This window comes from Engystomops pustulosus, chromosome 3, assembly GCF_040894005.1.
Source record: "Engystomops pustulosus chromosome 3, aEngPut4.maternal, whole genome shotgun sequence".
Lineage (NCBI taxonomy): Eukaryota > Metazoa > Chordata > Amphibia > Anura > Leptodactylidae > Engystomops > Engystomops pustulosus.
In genome coordinates, this window is record NC_092413.1 from 104,030,369 (window position 1) to 104,047,399 (window position 17,031).

Here is a 17,031-nt window from a genome sequence, read left to right on the forward strand (position 1 = left end):
ATTCTCAGCATCTGTCATTACTCTCCTATGTATAAACTATTTTAACCACTTCGTGACTGAGGGTCATTGGTGCCTTAATGTACAGGTCCATTTTTGCAGTTCTGTTCTGCTCTTATATAATTGACAATATCTTTCAAACCGCTTTACATATAATAATTTTTACTTTGTTTTTTTTCAAGATGTGTGAGACTTTAACTTGATAGAATAATTTAATTAAGAAGATTTTTTTAATAGAATTAGTAGACAAATAAAAATGTGAAATATATGCTTTTTGTCATTTTTGTCATAAATGTTTTTAATAAGTGGTAAAATTGTATAATCTTTTAACAAAATATGTTGTATATGTACAGTGTCAATCAATTCCTATTGTCTAGCAGTGCATGTACTTTAGCAAAGTGTCTTTTGCTGCTCCGTCTGCTTTCTACCTTCAGCTGACAGGCTGGAGGGCGCTCACTTCCAGCGTTCATATCTCCTGAAACAGAGTGGTGTCCTAATAAAGCAGAGAATCTCGCCTATAATATAATATCAGGATAGTGTTTCTAAGTGAAACAGAACCAGAGTTATCCACTTTTAAAGTTACAGTAAAAAAAAAGTGATGTTTAAATACAGAACTTGACTCCCAACTGTAACAGTGTATATCTCCAATCCTGTATCACCAAGCAACACAGTCATGATACTTATCCTGAGAATCTCCCCTTTAATATGACACCAAATGTGTGCTTCTAGGAGATATGACCATTCAAAGTCAAAGTTTGACACTTTTATATACGTGCTATCTGCACGGGCATGTTTCAATTTCTATTACTATAATATAACAAACAATTTATCCAAATATGGAAACATCCTGATATATATTTATACCATCCAAAAATCATACATTTATCATTTAAACAACAGAAATAACAACTTATTAATTTATACAATTTACGTTACCCTACCCCCATATCCCAATATTCAACCCCCTCCAAAAAAACGAAAAGAAAAAAATATACAAAAAACACTCATTTTCATTTAAAAAAATACAAATAATTACATTATAATGGCATAATTAATGTACTAAAACTTAACCATCTGTAGATATTGATGTAGAATGGAAACGAGGAATGAAATACAGCATTTTTTATGGTGCTCTTTTCTACATGGTTTTTTTCTACATTCCTTTAGTGTCAGAAAACTGTGAAAATACTAAAGTGCACTGTCAACAAATAACTGATATTGTGTTTGTAATAAAATGTTATACAATTTTCCAATATACTTTCTGTATCATTTTCTCACAGTTTTCTAGATCTCTGTTTGCAAACTCATTGTAACACACCTCTCTGATTACTCTCTGTGATAATAACAGCTTGTGCACCAGTGTGACATCCTATGACTATGGACAAATTTCTATCCACTGGACGTAAACCTAGCAGCTTTCTATAGCAGGACAGCAGAAAGTGGAGATCTAGAAAACCCTATCAATTATTTGCTGAAAGTGGAAAACCCCTTTAACGACCTGGCTTTTTTGTTTTTTTACACGTAAAGAGCACTGTGAGTGGGGTCATTTTGTGCGAGTTTTGATTAAGTCTTTAATGTTACCATTTTTAGGACTGTACAACTTTTTGATCTCTTTTTATTGAATTTTTTTTATACTTTTCAAAATGGCAAAAAAGTGCCATTTTGGACTTTGGGTGCTATTTTCCGTTATGGAGTTAAATGCAGTGAAAAACCATCATTTTATATTTTGATCGGGCATTTTCAGACGCGGCCATACCTAATGTGTTTATGATTTTTACTTTTTATTTATATTTATATCAGTTCTATGGAAAGGGGGGTAATTTGAATTTTTATATTTTTTATTATAATTTGTTTTTTAACTTTTTAAATTTTCATTTTTAATATTTTTCAGACTCCCTAGGGTACTTTAAGCCTAGGTTGTCTGATCAATCCTACCATAAACTGCCATACTACTATGGCAGTATATGGGGATTTTCCGCCTCATTCATTAAAATGTGCAAATCGCCTTGAGTCTTCGGAAATTGCAGTTCTTTTGGGTTGCTGAAGTTACTAGCAAGAACTCTATGAAAAATCCACATAGTTTCTGTAGTGATTTCTGCTCCAATTCCAGGGTGTCCGTTTTGGGGGATCTTTATACCCCAAATTGCAGTTCTTTTTGGCAAAGACATAATATTTTCAGGCGTCCCTTATCTTCAAATTAAAATTTAAATTAAAAATTTCAAATTCATTTCAAACTTCAAATTTCAAACTCTGTCATTGTGCCACACTGTGGCCTACCATGTTGCTGCCACCTGCAGAAATTGTCATCGTGTCACTCTCTGACCTCATGCTGCTACTGCTGCTGCCACCACCACCACACTTTGTCATTGTGCCACACTGTGGCCTACCATGTTGCTGCCACCTACAGAAATTGTCATCGTGTTACTCTCTGACCTCATGCTGCTACTGCTGCTGCCACCACCACCACACTTTGTCATTGTGCCACTCTGTGGCCTACCATGTTGCTGCCACCTACAGAAATTGTAATCGTGCCACTCACTGACCTCATGCTGCTGCCACCTCCACACTTTGTCATTGTGACACTTTCTGACCTCATGCTGCTGCTGCCAGCTCCACACTTTGTCATTGTGCCACTCTGTGGCCTACCATGTTTCTGCCAGCTCCAGAATTTGTCATTGTGCCACTCTCTGACCTCATGCTGCGCTTCTGCCACCTACACATTTTGTCATTGTGCTACTCTATGGCCTACCGTGTTGCTGCCATCTCCAGAATTTGTCATTATGCTACTTTGTTGCCTGCTGCTGCCAACTGACCGCTGTCTCCCTGAAACACCCCGTGATTTCCATAATGCTGTTTTCACCCTCCACCACTCTATGACATCGCCTATATGTTTGGCTTTCCCCTTCATTTCATCTGTCGGAAGGAATGAAAAGCTTCAGGTTTAATAGCCAAAAGCAGGAGTGGATACAAAACACAGAGGGCAAGCAAATATCCCATTTACTGGTCTTCTCTGTTGTGGATCACGTCAGTTAACCCCCCTTAACCCACCATAATGCTATCCGATCCTCTTATGGGCAGCACCGATGTCTGCCAAAGCTGCCCGAGCAGTCCTACAGTCCGATCCCTTGCGGGTCTAACTGAGCATGTCAGACAGTTTACACTGCTCTACAATGGAGTGTGTTGGACTTGAAACAGCAATCAGAGAATCAAGTTCAAGTTTGTATACAGTAAAAAAAAGATAAAAAAAAATAGGTTTAAAACATTAAAAGAAAAGAAAATATAACTTTCCCATACAAAGACTAAAGTATAAAACAATAAAGTATAAAAAACAAAAAACCCCTCCCCCCCCATATTTATGGTATTGCTGCATCTGTAACAATCTATATAATAAAACTGAACCATTATTGGACCAGCACGGTAAATACCATACAAAATACAGCCCGGAAAATGTTTTGAAAAAAGATATTTTTTTAATAATACCCTTAGCAAACTGCTCTAAAATGTGATAAAAAATGTTACACACTCCAAAAAAACACCACTAAAAACAACAACTCTTCTAGCAAAAACAAGCCTTGGCGATTTTTTTAAAAAAAATTTTAAATGGCCCCCAAATTATAAGTCTCATAACATTCTAGTAAAATACGTGGAATTTTAAAAAAGCATTCGGGTATAAAACAGAAATGTAAGCTATGAATTAATTTGGGTGCTATGATTGCTTAAAGTATAGAGAATTTAGAACTTTGAAAATGAAGAATATTTCAAAATTTTTGCCAAATGTCTGTTTTTTCATAATTTAAAACAAAAGATGTCATCCAAATTTTTTAATTAATATGAAGTAAAATGTGTCACGAGAAAACAATCTCAAAATCCGCTGGATATGTAACAGCCTTCCAATGCTATAACCACTTATAGTGACGCAGGGAAGATTTGAAAAATGGGGACGTGTCCTAGAGGCCAAAATAGGCCTGTCCTGAAATGGTAAATACAATATGTTTATTTTTGCAACATGCATATTGAAGGAACCCCTTGTCCACATATTGATTTAATTTTTTCACTTGATTATCACAATATTTGCACTAGCCTTGAATGTTGATTTTATTATCTTCATTTGTGTTGCATGTAATTAAATCAACCAGAAAAGAGGACATGCATGTTATGTTACTCTCTTGGATTTAGATTACCTTCAAGTGAAGCAAAAGTGTCTTCATGGACATTAGATATAAATCCAGCTCAATCTTCCTAAATTTTCTAGACTGGCTGTTCTATTTTCAGCGCAATATCCACAATACCTCTTGGGCTAATTGCAACTCAGCATTCAACATTTTTCACCTTTGGAACAATTTCATAAACATGGTAATCATCATAATCTCAAGGACTATTTTTAGGAAGGTATAAAACATTTTTCACCTATTCAGAATTCAGCAATATGGGAAAAAGACACATAATACATGAATTGCTTTTTCATGAGGCATATAACATTCCCTGCATGTGAAATTGTAACACAGACGCTGTCAAGCTATTGAGCCTGCAGATAGAATCTGAATACAGTATAGGCAGAAAGATGAATACAATAATGTAATATTCATAAAAAGCGAGGGAAACTTGTAAGTTTATTAGTAATGAGTGAACCCAAATTTTAAAAATCTATCCACATCCATGTTCTGGCTACGAAGCCAAATCCCGAACAGAAACACCCCCGAACGGTCCTGGCACAGAACATGGGTATTAACTCTTTAAATGCTGTTGGCAAATCCACTAGCGCATTTAACTCAATGCAGCGTGAGGGCGCCGGAACTAACATACCAGGGACGTTGCACAGAGCCATTTTCTGCATTAAAAAAATCGTACCCCAAGTGTCAGTATTAATATCCCATGCAATGTACTGGGTAACTGTACAATTTTTATATTTTGATAGATTGTGCATTTTCTGACATAGTGATACCTAACATGTTTATATTTGTTTAATTTTATTTCCGTTCTAGGGAAAGAAAAGGGATTTCTACTACTCGATAATTCAATATACTGCCATACTATTTTATTGCAGCATATTGACACCCCCCCATGACACCATTGGGGTGCACACAATATGATGGTGCATGAGCCGCCTTCATTTCAGTGCCAACACAAATTGTGGATGAAAGCAATAGGGGTGTGTTGCATAATGCAAAAACACCTGCTATGTGCACATGTGGACAAAATTGTTGGTACCCCCCATTTAATGAAAGAAAAACCCACAATGGTCACAGAAATAACCTGAATCTGACAAAATTAAATACAATTTCTATGAAAATATACAAATAAAAGGCAGAAATAGCTTTTCAACCATACTTAAAGGGAACCTACCACCACGAATCTACCTATAAAGGTAGATCGGGTGGTAGGTGGATGTATGGGACGTGAGGATAGCCCTTTTTAGAGCTAATCCTCACGTCCCCGCTAGCCTAGCATAAACTTTATTGACCGAATATGTTAATTTAATTAAGCGGCTACCGGGGCGGGGAGTAGCCGGACACGAGGCTACACGGCGCGGCTACTCCACGCCCCAGTAGCTGCTTTCCCCCGCCTACCCTGTGATCTTCGGCGCGCAGCTCCTGGCAGCTGCGCGCCCTCGTCCGAGAAGCCGGAGTTCTGCGCATGCGCAGTAACTCCGGCCAAGATGTGCGATCTCGGGAACGAGGCCGGAGTTACTGCGCATGCGCAGAACTCCGGCTTCTCGGACGAGGGCGCGCAGCTGCCAGGAGCTGCGCGGCGAAGATCACAGGGTAGGTGGGGGAAAGCAGCTACTGGGGCGTGGAGTAGCCGCGCCGTGTAGCCTCGTGTCCGGGTACTCCACGCCCCGGTAGCCGCTTAATTAAATTAACATATTCGGTCAATAAAGTTTATGCTAGGCTAGCGGGGACGTGAGGATTAGCTCTAAAAAGGGCTATCCTCACGTCCCATACATCCACCTACCACCCGATCTACCTTTATAGGTAGATTCGTGGTGGTAGGTGCCCTTTAAACAGAATTTTTAAAGAAATAAAACTCACGAAAGAGGCCTTAACAGAAATGAGGGTACCCCTGAAAAAATGCGAGCAATGAGACATACCGGGCCACATTTATCAAAAGAATTGTGGTGCACGGTTTTCATTAATATGGTGCAATCTGCACTGCTCTGGAAGTGTGCACCTTTAACATAAAGTATGCAACACAATTTTTTCGAGTCGCTGTAATAAATGTTGTGCATTGTCTGACTCTGCACCGGAGCACCCCTTCAGGTAATTTTGTAGCGCATTGTGCATAGTGCAGCCTTGACATAATACTGGAGCAAACACTTCATAAATACATGTGCAAGCAGTTTGCACATTCTTTTCTGTGAAAAGTCACACAAAATACTGCCGCAAACACATGAATAAATGTGGACCATTAAATCAAGGACCAACAATCTTGTAATCAGTCAGAGGGCCTGTAAATATGACTACAGCCAGGGTCGTATTTAGTGTTGATGCTGCCATAGGCACTCTCAGTGTTTGCGCCCCCTCTCGGAGCCGTTAAGCTAACGCCTCTGCCCATAATCCCCAGTACATTTCTAGAACAGATCAACGCTGAACCCAGGAGGAGTCTCTCCAACAATCTACTGCTAGAATTCTGTTGAAACGCATATGCGATTGGACCGGGTGACTCCCCATACCATCTGGATTGCATTTCATATGCATTTCAACAGTTATTTAACAGTTATGCAATATAATTGCAAAAGGCTCATTCACAGGACCTGGGGCTATTTTATATCATTGTTGACAGCATACTAATAATTACAAATGGCTGAAAACTATTTATGCAGTAACATGCCTGTTTCTAGATGTTCTTGCATGGAACAATAGATTTCTATTACACAGAATGGATTACACACCCATGTTAGTAAACATATATTTGAAACCTGTTTGGAAGAAAGAAAAGTATTGAAAAAATGGGATTTTCATGTACAAGCACATGAAGAACAGCCAACACCTCTCACTTTCTTACATGTAATATAGTATGGATTATTGTCACAGGTGCTCTCGTGACCCGTGCCTCTCTCCCCGCGCTTGTTACCTGTCCCGGCTCCTGTTTCGACTCCCTCGGCCGTGCGTGTGCGTTCTCGACCCCCTAGGGGGGCCAGCACACCGCTAATTGGCGCAGGCCATTTTCAGAAAACGATCTTTGTGCTAATGCCATTGAGAAAGCTGTTTCCTGTGAGTAAGCTGCGTGTATTGACCTCCCGTTGTGACCTCGCACCTAACCCTGACATCGCTCCTCCACTGCCAGCCTTGACCTTCTGCTCCGTCCCTGACTATGAGTTTGCCTGCCGTTCCTGTACCTTGACCTTGGCTGCCATCGTGGACAAGTCGTGCCTGGTGGTACCTCACCGCAGCGAAACCATCCTGCTTTGCGGCGGACTCTGGTGAAGACAGGGTGCCACTTAGATTCTGGTCCCAGGCCTTGGCTTGTTTCATCATCCGTGGTAGTCCAGGGGGTTTACTAACCCTGAGCCTTGATAATTATAATGATCTTTTTAGGCATACCTTCTATTAAGGCTTTGTATCATTTCCTACAGGCATATTCAATAGCAACAGTTTCTTCAATTAGCATATCTATGAAAACTGAAAATACACTGAAACCATGAAACGCAAAGTAAATAAAAGACTTTTGAAGAATTCAAAGAAAATCTCTTTAATTTGACTAAACATAAAAATCCAATTAGATATACATTGTCTTTTAACTTTCTGCTATTTAAAGAGGACCTTTCACCACCTCACTTATATGGAGATTAGCATATCATTCTGTAGGGGCTGCTACATAGATTTCACGGGCACTTTGAATTTTCCTTCTAGCCCTCGCGGTTGCGGAGATCTGTGTTTGGTCAGAGGAGCTGGGGCTGGAGCTGGAGGCGTGTGTTATGCTAATCTTCTCTCATACTGTCCAATCAGTGGCAGGCAATGTCAGAGAAGCTGTTATGAATAATGAGCTGTGAGTTTTTTCTATGTTCATCTAATAGCTGTGTTCACACACATTCTGCTCATATTCTCTTGACATTATGTTAACATAATCACAATGTTTTGTCAGTCTTGCTTGAGGTTGCATTTACGCGTCATTTGTGTCGTGCTTACACTGCGTTTGCGCCACGGTTACTCTTATGCGGTGTTTGCGACAGTTACTTTTATGTGGATCTGTGTCTAATCTCTACATGTGGGAGGTGGTGAAAGGTCCTCTTTAAAGGAATTCTCAAGTGACAAATAAGTTAGGCCCTCTCCATAGGAGAGGGGCTAATTTGCTGGTGGTTGGGGGTCTCAGTGATGGATCACAAGAATGTCCAATATACAACCGTTCTACTCTGAGATGAAGAAGGCAGCCGGTCCTGCAAACGCTGTTTACTTTATTCATCTTTATGGCACTGATGGCTGCGCATGATGAACGAGTGCACTACATTGGCCATTTCATTAATGCCAAAGGAGTACATATCCAGAATAGATTTCAGTCGTTCAAAACTGACCTACGCCAACTACTGTCAGAAAGTCTAAGATATCGCTGGATACTACCTGCGCTTCATGCCATAATTTACTCGGATCTTTGAACCTATACATTGACTGATGAGGGTACCTGAAGACCGGAAGAAATGAATACACATCCTTTGGACAGATTGGTAGGAAACTGCTTTCCAAACAATGAAAGACTTTGTGACCTAGCCACCCATCCTGGCCTACCCGGATTATAATATCCTGTTCCAGTTGTATACGGACGTAATTTCTATGGTCCTTGGAGCGGTACTGTTTCAAGAGCAAGACCGTAGAGAAATAGTGATCGCCTATTCTATTCGTACTCTATATGAGGGAGAGGAGAATGACCAGAACTATAGTTCTTTTAACTTGGAACTTCTGGCACTGGTTTGAGCTGTGACAGAGAAATTCTGTGATTACCTGGAAGTGACTCCCTTCACCATATACGCAGACAATAATCCATTGGCTCATCTGAACACTGCACGGCTCAGGGTCTTACAACAACATTGGTCCTACAGGCTTGAAAACTACCTATTTACTGTGAAGTTCGTTCCAGAAAGGTCAACACGAATGGGCACACTCTGTCCCGCTATCCACTGGGGTAGAACCATCAGTTATGAATCGTCAGTTATGTTGAACCAAAGACAGTCTGACACCTTGAATCCGGGCAAAGTGCACTATTGGCTGTACTCCAAAGAGGATTCTGCTAATTCAAAGCCAGATAGAACCAAATGAGATTATATGCTAAAGAAAAATGTTGGAGGGGAAAATAGCCACTTTTTTTTGTTTGGCCCAGTTGGTCACATCAATAGGTAAAGTCAAGACGAACAGCCATGGACTTGGAGTACAGCCATGGACACTACTTTACTTGTTTTGGTGTCTAAAGCTCTAGGACTCATGGACCCACAGGTTTGTATCAGGAGTTCAGGATGTACTGTATCTAGTTGTTTCTGGTTCCACCTTTGAATGTTGTGCATCTGGACTTTTCAAAGGCATTTGATACATTGTTGCATAAAAGGAAGGTACTCAAAATAAGACTTATGGGACAAGGGAAAATCTTTGTAATTGGGTAAGCTATTGGCTAAAAGATAGAAAACACAGGGTCATCATTGTGGTATATGGTAGGAACAATCAGGCCATCAAGGGATAAAGTACTCTAGAGCAGCAGTGGCAAACGTTTTAGAGACTGAGTGTCCAAACTAAAACCAAAACTCACTAATGTATTGCAAAGTGCCAACATGGTAATTTAAGTCCTGCTCTGTCCTGTCAAAGTTTTAAATCGTATGAGCTTCTTGAGGACACAAATACAGCAGAAAAAGGTGGAAAAATTGAGATTATCATTGTAACTTCTATCAAGGTTCTCCTGAACCAGAAAAATCAGAGGCGACCCTTATGCCAGTTTTCTGGTATGTGATAGTCACAGAATAGTGGCATTGCCAGTTTTGTGGCAAAGTTATGACTTTTCTGTGACATGTTTTTACTAATACCAGATTTACCAAGTAAATACAGATGGGCAAAACAGATTTTAACCCCTTAATGACCGCCGTATCGGCTTTTTACGGTGGTCATTAAGGGTACTTCTTGTGACGCGTACGCCTTTCTACGGCGGCGCGTCAGAAGAAGATTTCAGGACATCGGGTCAGTATAGTGCCGGTGTCGGGCTGTGATATCACAGCCCAGACCCACAAGAAAACAGAAGTATGCCAAAGGACCAAAAAAGGTAAAGTATAAACAACTTTTATTGATATATAAATTACACCACAACACAAAAAAACCCATAAAAACATTTAAAAGTGTGAACAACACACAAACAAATAATCCAGCAAGGGACCTAGCATGTGATAGTGCTGGTCACCCCTACAAACCACCAGCTCCCCCTCCTGAAATAACGCCCCCCTAGCCGCACAAAATCCAGAAATGTATCTTATAGTGGATGAGATATCTAGTGTGTGTGGTCAAAGCTTATAATCAGCAAAAAGTAAACCAGCAATCCTCCAACAGAACAATCTATAAGCAAGTGCAATGAGGTATATGTACAAGATGGATACACATATCTACCTGCTGCAAAGGGGAGGCGAGGGGAAGCTGGGGCACACAGCCCCACCCAACTGGCTTTCTCAGGGGTGTCGTGGTGTTGGCTGTTGTCCTATTTATGTGCTGGCGTCTCTCATGGGGCAAAACGAGCCGCAGCTGATGACTTCCGGTCCAGACCGGAAGTCTAGTATGTCTCTGTCATGTGCGTGTTAGTCACAGCCCAGACCCAGGCATGACCGCGGCGTGCAAGTGTGTCCCCGTGGATCGGACCCCCCCGGTGTGCTTACCGGGGGATCCGATCCCTCCTGCCACTGCCCCAGGTCCCGACGAGTGACCCGAGGATGCAGGCTTCTCTCCCCACCGGGTTCTGCCTTCCTGGCAGGACCCGGCTGTAAGTAACTGAGCATGCGCGGCCTGCTCAGTTACTTACACTATACACTGCAATACAAGTGTATTGCAGTGTAAAGGCTTGAATAAGCAATCGGATGATCGCTTATTCAAGCCAAGAAGTAGAAAATGTAAAAAAGTTAAAAAAAAAAAATTAAATCTTTTTATAATATAATTAAATAAATAAAATAAAAGTCCCATTGTCACGGGTGGTCCCGCGACTCATATTGCGGGCTCACCCGTGCTCCCCGGGGCTCGCTGGCGCAGCTCACCTCTCCCCGGTCCTGTGTCTCCGTCTGGCTCCGAGCACGCGTGTCCCCGTCTCCTAGGGCGCGCGCGCGGCACCTTCAGAAGATTTAATGGGCCAGCGCACTGCTGATTGGTGAGCTGGCTGAACACTTCACCTTTAAAAGGCAAGTACCTCCCTTACTACCTTCCCGGATCTATGTGCTTCACAGCCTTAGAGAAAGCTCTGTTGCGATTTGCCTGCGTTCCAGTGTCTCCTGCGTTCCTGTGTTTCCTGCGTGCTTGACTCCCTCCGTGTTCCTGTGTTGCCTGACTACCTTCGTGTTCCCGTGTACCAGTGTCCCTCCGTATTGCTGTCGTGAGTTCTGTGTTCCCGTACCCTTCTGCTTGAACCTCCTGTTGCTGACCCCGGTTTGGATTCTGACGTTGCATCTCTGCCGCCTGCCCTGACCCTGTGCCTGGACTGTGACCTCGAGCTTGACTGCTGTTTCTGTACCTCAACCTTGGCCGCCACTGCAGACAAGTCACGCCTGAGGAACGACCTGGTGGTACCACGCCGCAGCTTGTCTAACCCGCTTTGAGGCGGGCTCTGGTTAAAACCGGGTACCACTTAGACTCCGGTCCCAGGTAGTGGCTTGAGTCATCGTCTGCAGTGGTCCAGCGGATCCACATCCCGCAAGCCTGACACCCATAATCTCTCCAGTAACACATAAAATGCAAATAAAGTAAATAAAACACAAAAACACGTACATATTTGGTATCACCGCGTCCGTATTAATCTGTACAATAAAATCTGTACTACGTAAAAAAAAACTCCAAAAACTTCCCAGAATATACAATTTTTCATCAAACACCATCACAAAAAATGTTCTAAAAAGTGATCAAAAAAAGTTACGTTCCCTAGTATGATACGACTGAAAAGAACAACTGTTTTCGCAAAAAATAAGCCCTCAACCAGATCTGACAACAGAAAAATACAGAAGTTATGGCCCTGAAAAGTTGTCAATAGTAAAAACAATGCGATTTTCTCCAATATTGGTTTTGCTCAGGAAAATTGAGCAAAAATAAGAAAAACTATATAAATGAGGTAACACCGCAATCGGAGTGAACCAGAGAATAAAGATAACATATTATTTTTACGTTACGGTGAGCGGGGGAAAGAAAATGCTAACAATCCAAAATAAAAATTGAAGATTTTGTTTGTGTCACCCTTGAAATAGTTAATAAAATCTCATGAGTAAGCTTTAGACTCCCAAAATAAATTATCTATACATTGTATCTCATCCCATAAAAAATAAGCCCTCATATGTTCGCATTACCAAAAAAAAAAAAAATTTATAGGTCGTACAATGTGACAATACAAATCTGCTGTGAATGCCTCCATTCATTCTATACTCGGCCGTGCGCCCGTACAGCAGTTTACCACCACATATGTGGTATCAGTACACTCGGGAGGAATTGGGCATCAAACGTTGCAGTGCGTTTCATCATTTAATTTATTCTGAAAATGTCAGTTTTGGCCTAAATGAATGTATTTTCCAAAAAAATTCTATAGTTTCTAAATCGCAGGTCCATATTTTTTAACCCATGTGAAACACTTAAAGGGTTAATAGACTTAATAGAAGTTGTTTTACATATGTTGAGGGGTGAACTTTCTATAGTGGGGTAATTTATGGGGTTTTACTATTATTTAGGCCTCTCAAAGTCACTTGAAAGCTGAGTTGTCCCTCAAAATGTGAGTTTTGGCAATTTTCATGAAAATAAGAAAAATCGCACCTAAAGTTCTGCACCTCATAACATCCTAGAAAAATGACCGGAAGCATAAAATATCATCTCAACATAAAGCAGATATTCTGTAAATGTTAATTATCAAACTTTTTGGGTAGTTTTACATCTTGTCTGGAAACGAGAACATTTCAAACTTGGAAAATTAAGAATTTTTACAAACTTTTGCCAAATTTTCACTTTTTTTCAGAACGAAACGCAAAACTTATCACTTAAATTTTATAACTAACATGAAGTACAATGTGTCATGAGAAAACATTCTCAAAATCACCCGGATATGTTAAAGCGTTCCGAAGTTATAACCAATTATCGTGAGACATGTCAGATTTGAAAAATCGAGTCTGGTCATTGAGCTGAAAACTAGTGTCGGTGATAAGGGGTTAAAAAGCACACATTTGGTAGCACATCAGCTTTAGTCCCCTGCTGGTGCAGGAAATAGTATACAGATAGTTGTGTCTATATCTGAAACCAACAAAAAAGTCACTTAATATAGGTTTACACCACATATACCTGATTTATTTTAATCACTACTTCTGCAAACACAACTCTTAAGAGAATCTAAAAACTTGTGCACAATACCTGTCTAATGCTATATCTCCCCCAATCTGTTGAAGGATGTGCAATGTAAGGGCACATTCACATGGCCGTCTGCGGGGACGTACATGCGGCCGCAAATTTGCGGCCGCATGTACGTCCCCATAGACGCCAATAGCGGCGCGGCGCAGATGCGGTGCCACACATGTGTGGCACCGATCCGGGCCGCACACCGCAAAAAAATAGAGCATGCTCTATCTTTTGGCGTGTGTGCGGCCGTGCGCCGCTATTCTCTATGGAGGGAGGAGGGGCTGCCTCCTCCTCCTCTCCAGCACACGGCGGTATGGCCGCACGGCGGGCATACCGCTGTATGAATGTACCCTTAGAGTGGTTTTGGCTCTGAGGGACTATGCACTACCAAGTTTTATATGGTCTCAGCCTTAAAGAGTTGTATGTTCAGAAATACAATTTAGTCTTATCTTGTTCCCAGGGCCGGTTTTAGAGAAAGGGCAATAACTGGGCAAAATTAAACATGGGGCCCCAAAATAAAACTATTTTATGAACAATTGCAGTCAGTAAGAGGCTCCTTTACCCCTGCACAATAATAACACTTTGTAGTTACACACAGTAGTAGGGTAAGGCAATCTGTATTATGGGACTGTAGAATTTTATAGGACAGTGATGGCGAACCTTTTTGCGACCGAGTGCCCAAACTGCAACCCAACCCCCTTATTTATCGAGAGATGCCAACCAAAAATTAAAGCAGTAAGTTATTGCTCCCTGTTCTTCAACAACTTTCAATCAGATTGGTCTCCTGATGACAGCAGCACAGTAGAAAGATGGAAAATTTGCATCATTTTAGCTTCTTTTCAGTGTCCCTCTGTACACAGAGAATCGTGGGGCCAGCAGGAGGTCCTCCAAAAATAATTTGGCCCTGTTTACTCATTCTCCCTTTTCCTACAGTTGTAAGTAGAGAAGCAAGTATCAAAATATGTCTGAAAGCAGCATCTTTTAAGTGGCTTGGAACTGCAGGAAGATTCTTTGAGTTCTGTGGGCAATGGCCCAATTGCCCACAGAAAGGGCTCTGAGTGCCACCTCTAGCACCCGTGCCATAGGTTCGCCACCACTGCCCTAGAGGATCTAAGAAAGAGTGAAACATTTTTTCTTTAATTTTAAAAATATTAAAAATAAAAAATTCTAATCACCCCCTTTCGCTAAAAGTGATATAAAACAGTAAAAATCACAAACACATTAGGTGTCGCTGTGTCCCAAAATGCCCAATCTATCAAAATATAAAAATGGTTATTCCCGGCGGTGAACCTCATAATGTAAAATAGTGCCCAAATGTCCAAGGCACAACTTTAACACCATTTTACATCACATAAAAAATGTAATAAAAAGTGATCAAAATGTTGCACAGTCCTCAAAATGGTAGCAATGAAAATGTCAGCTCATTTTGCAGAAAATGACACATCACACACCAGCTCCGTACACCAAAGTATGAAAAAGTTACTAGCATCAGCGATTTTTTTCATACACATTCGTTTAATTTTTGAAAATGTATTAAAACACAATAAAACCTGAATAAATCACTGTGATTGTACTGAACCAAAGAATAAAGCAGAGGTATTATTTGAAGCGCACAGTGAAAGTCATAAAAACTGAGCCCACAAGAACGTGAAGCACATGCATTTTTTTTTTCAACTTTTCCACATTTGGATTTTTTTTCCAGCTTCCCAGTACACAGCATGGAATAATAAATAATGTCCCAGAGAAGTAAAATTGGTTACACACAAAATAAGCCCTCACACAGCTCTGTACATGTAGAAATGAAAAGTTTGGATTTTTGAAGGTGGTGAACGAGAAATGAGCAAAAAAAACCTGCTTCCTTAAGGGGTTAATGACCTCATAGAGGCAGAGTGCAGCACTTTTGGTGGTGGTTAAAATTGGGGTGTGTCACACTTCTGTCAGACTTTGCATGTTAAATCTAGTGCATGGTCCAACTGATTACCGGAACACCCCCTTCAGTGCAGAAATTTGTGTTGCATGAAAAATAGTGTAGCCACACCACATAACAGTGTGCAATACAAATGGGTTGCAGACACTTCTTAAAGAGGACCTGTCACCTGTAAAAAACAGCACTAGGAGCTGCTTATTGAAGTAAGAGGCTCCTAGTGTTACAACAGACACCGCAGTGTTACACTGTTAGTGTTATCGGAAACCGCCGATAACGCTAGCAGACACTGCTGGGATGTACACTAGAAAGGCCGGAGGAGCTGCCTCTTCCCTGGACTGCCCCGCCCACTCCATAGGCCATCGGTGACTGCTGAGCGTCATGCAGCAGTCACCTCCCCTAATCCTGCCCCCTCATTAAAAAAAATATTATTCTTGGCCATAACAGAAAATAGTGCCCAAATGTCCATTGAATAAATTGAATAAAGAATGATCAAACAGTCATATTGGTCCAAAATTGATATGAGTTAAAACGGTAGCATGTACTGCAAAAAATTGCATCTTGCATAGGTCCGTGTACCAAAGTTATTGAATTTGCCAAAATGGCAAATATTTTTTTTTTGTACAAAAGATTTAAATTTTCTAAAACCTACAAAAACCTAATAAAACCTTTGAACACTGTGATCATGCGACCCAAAGAATAAAGGTGTAATTTGGAACAAAGAATGAAAGCCTTAAAAACAGAGCCCACAAGAAAATGCTACAAATGTGTTTTTTTGCTCAATTTCATCACACTTGGAATTTGTTTTCCAGCACATTGCGTGCAATATTTTCCAGTAGGTAACAAGCCCATATACATCTATATTTACAGAAAAATAGGCTACATTCACACTACCCTATGCATGCCAGGCACACTGAAGAGGAGGAGGGATGAGCGATGCTCACCACTCCCCTCTCCATAGGGATGTATGTACGTTCGTCGTGTTCCTATAGCCAACTATGGGGACGTGTTTAAGGCCACAAGCTTGCGGCCTGACAACGGCTGTGTGAATGGGACTGGTAAATTGTACTTTGCACCTTCTGTAAGGCCCCATGCACACGATTGTGTTGTGACAGGCTTGTGGCCGTAAGCCACTTATAGACTGGCAATGGCCGCACGTAGCGATACCGTGCGGCACATGTGCCGCACCGTACCGCTCCGTAGACTGGGAAAAGATAGGACATGTGTTATCTTTCCCGGAGTGTTGGGCTGTGTGCCGGTAATGCTCCCTACTAACTGAGGACACAACCCTTTTTTGGGCAAGTTGGAAAACTTCTTAAAAATAGTATATGACATCCAGCTAGTGACATTGTATTGGTAATATACACTCACCGACCACTTTATTGGGTACACCTGTCCAACTGCTCGTTAACACTTAATTTCTAATTAGCCAACCACATGGCGGCAACTCAGAGCATTTAGGCATGTAGACATGGTCAAGACAATCTCCTGCAGTTCAAACCGAGCATCAGTATGGGGAAGAAAGGTGATTTGAGTGAGCGGCAGTTCTGTGGGCGGAAATGCCTTGTTGATGCCAGAGGT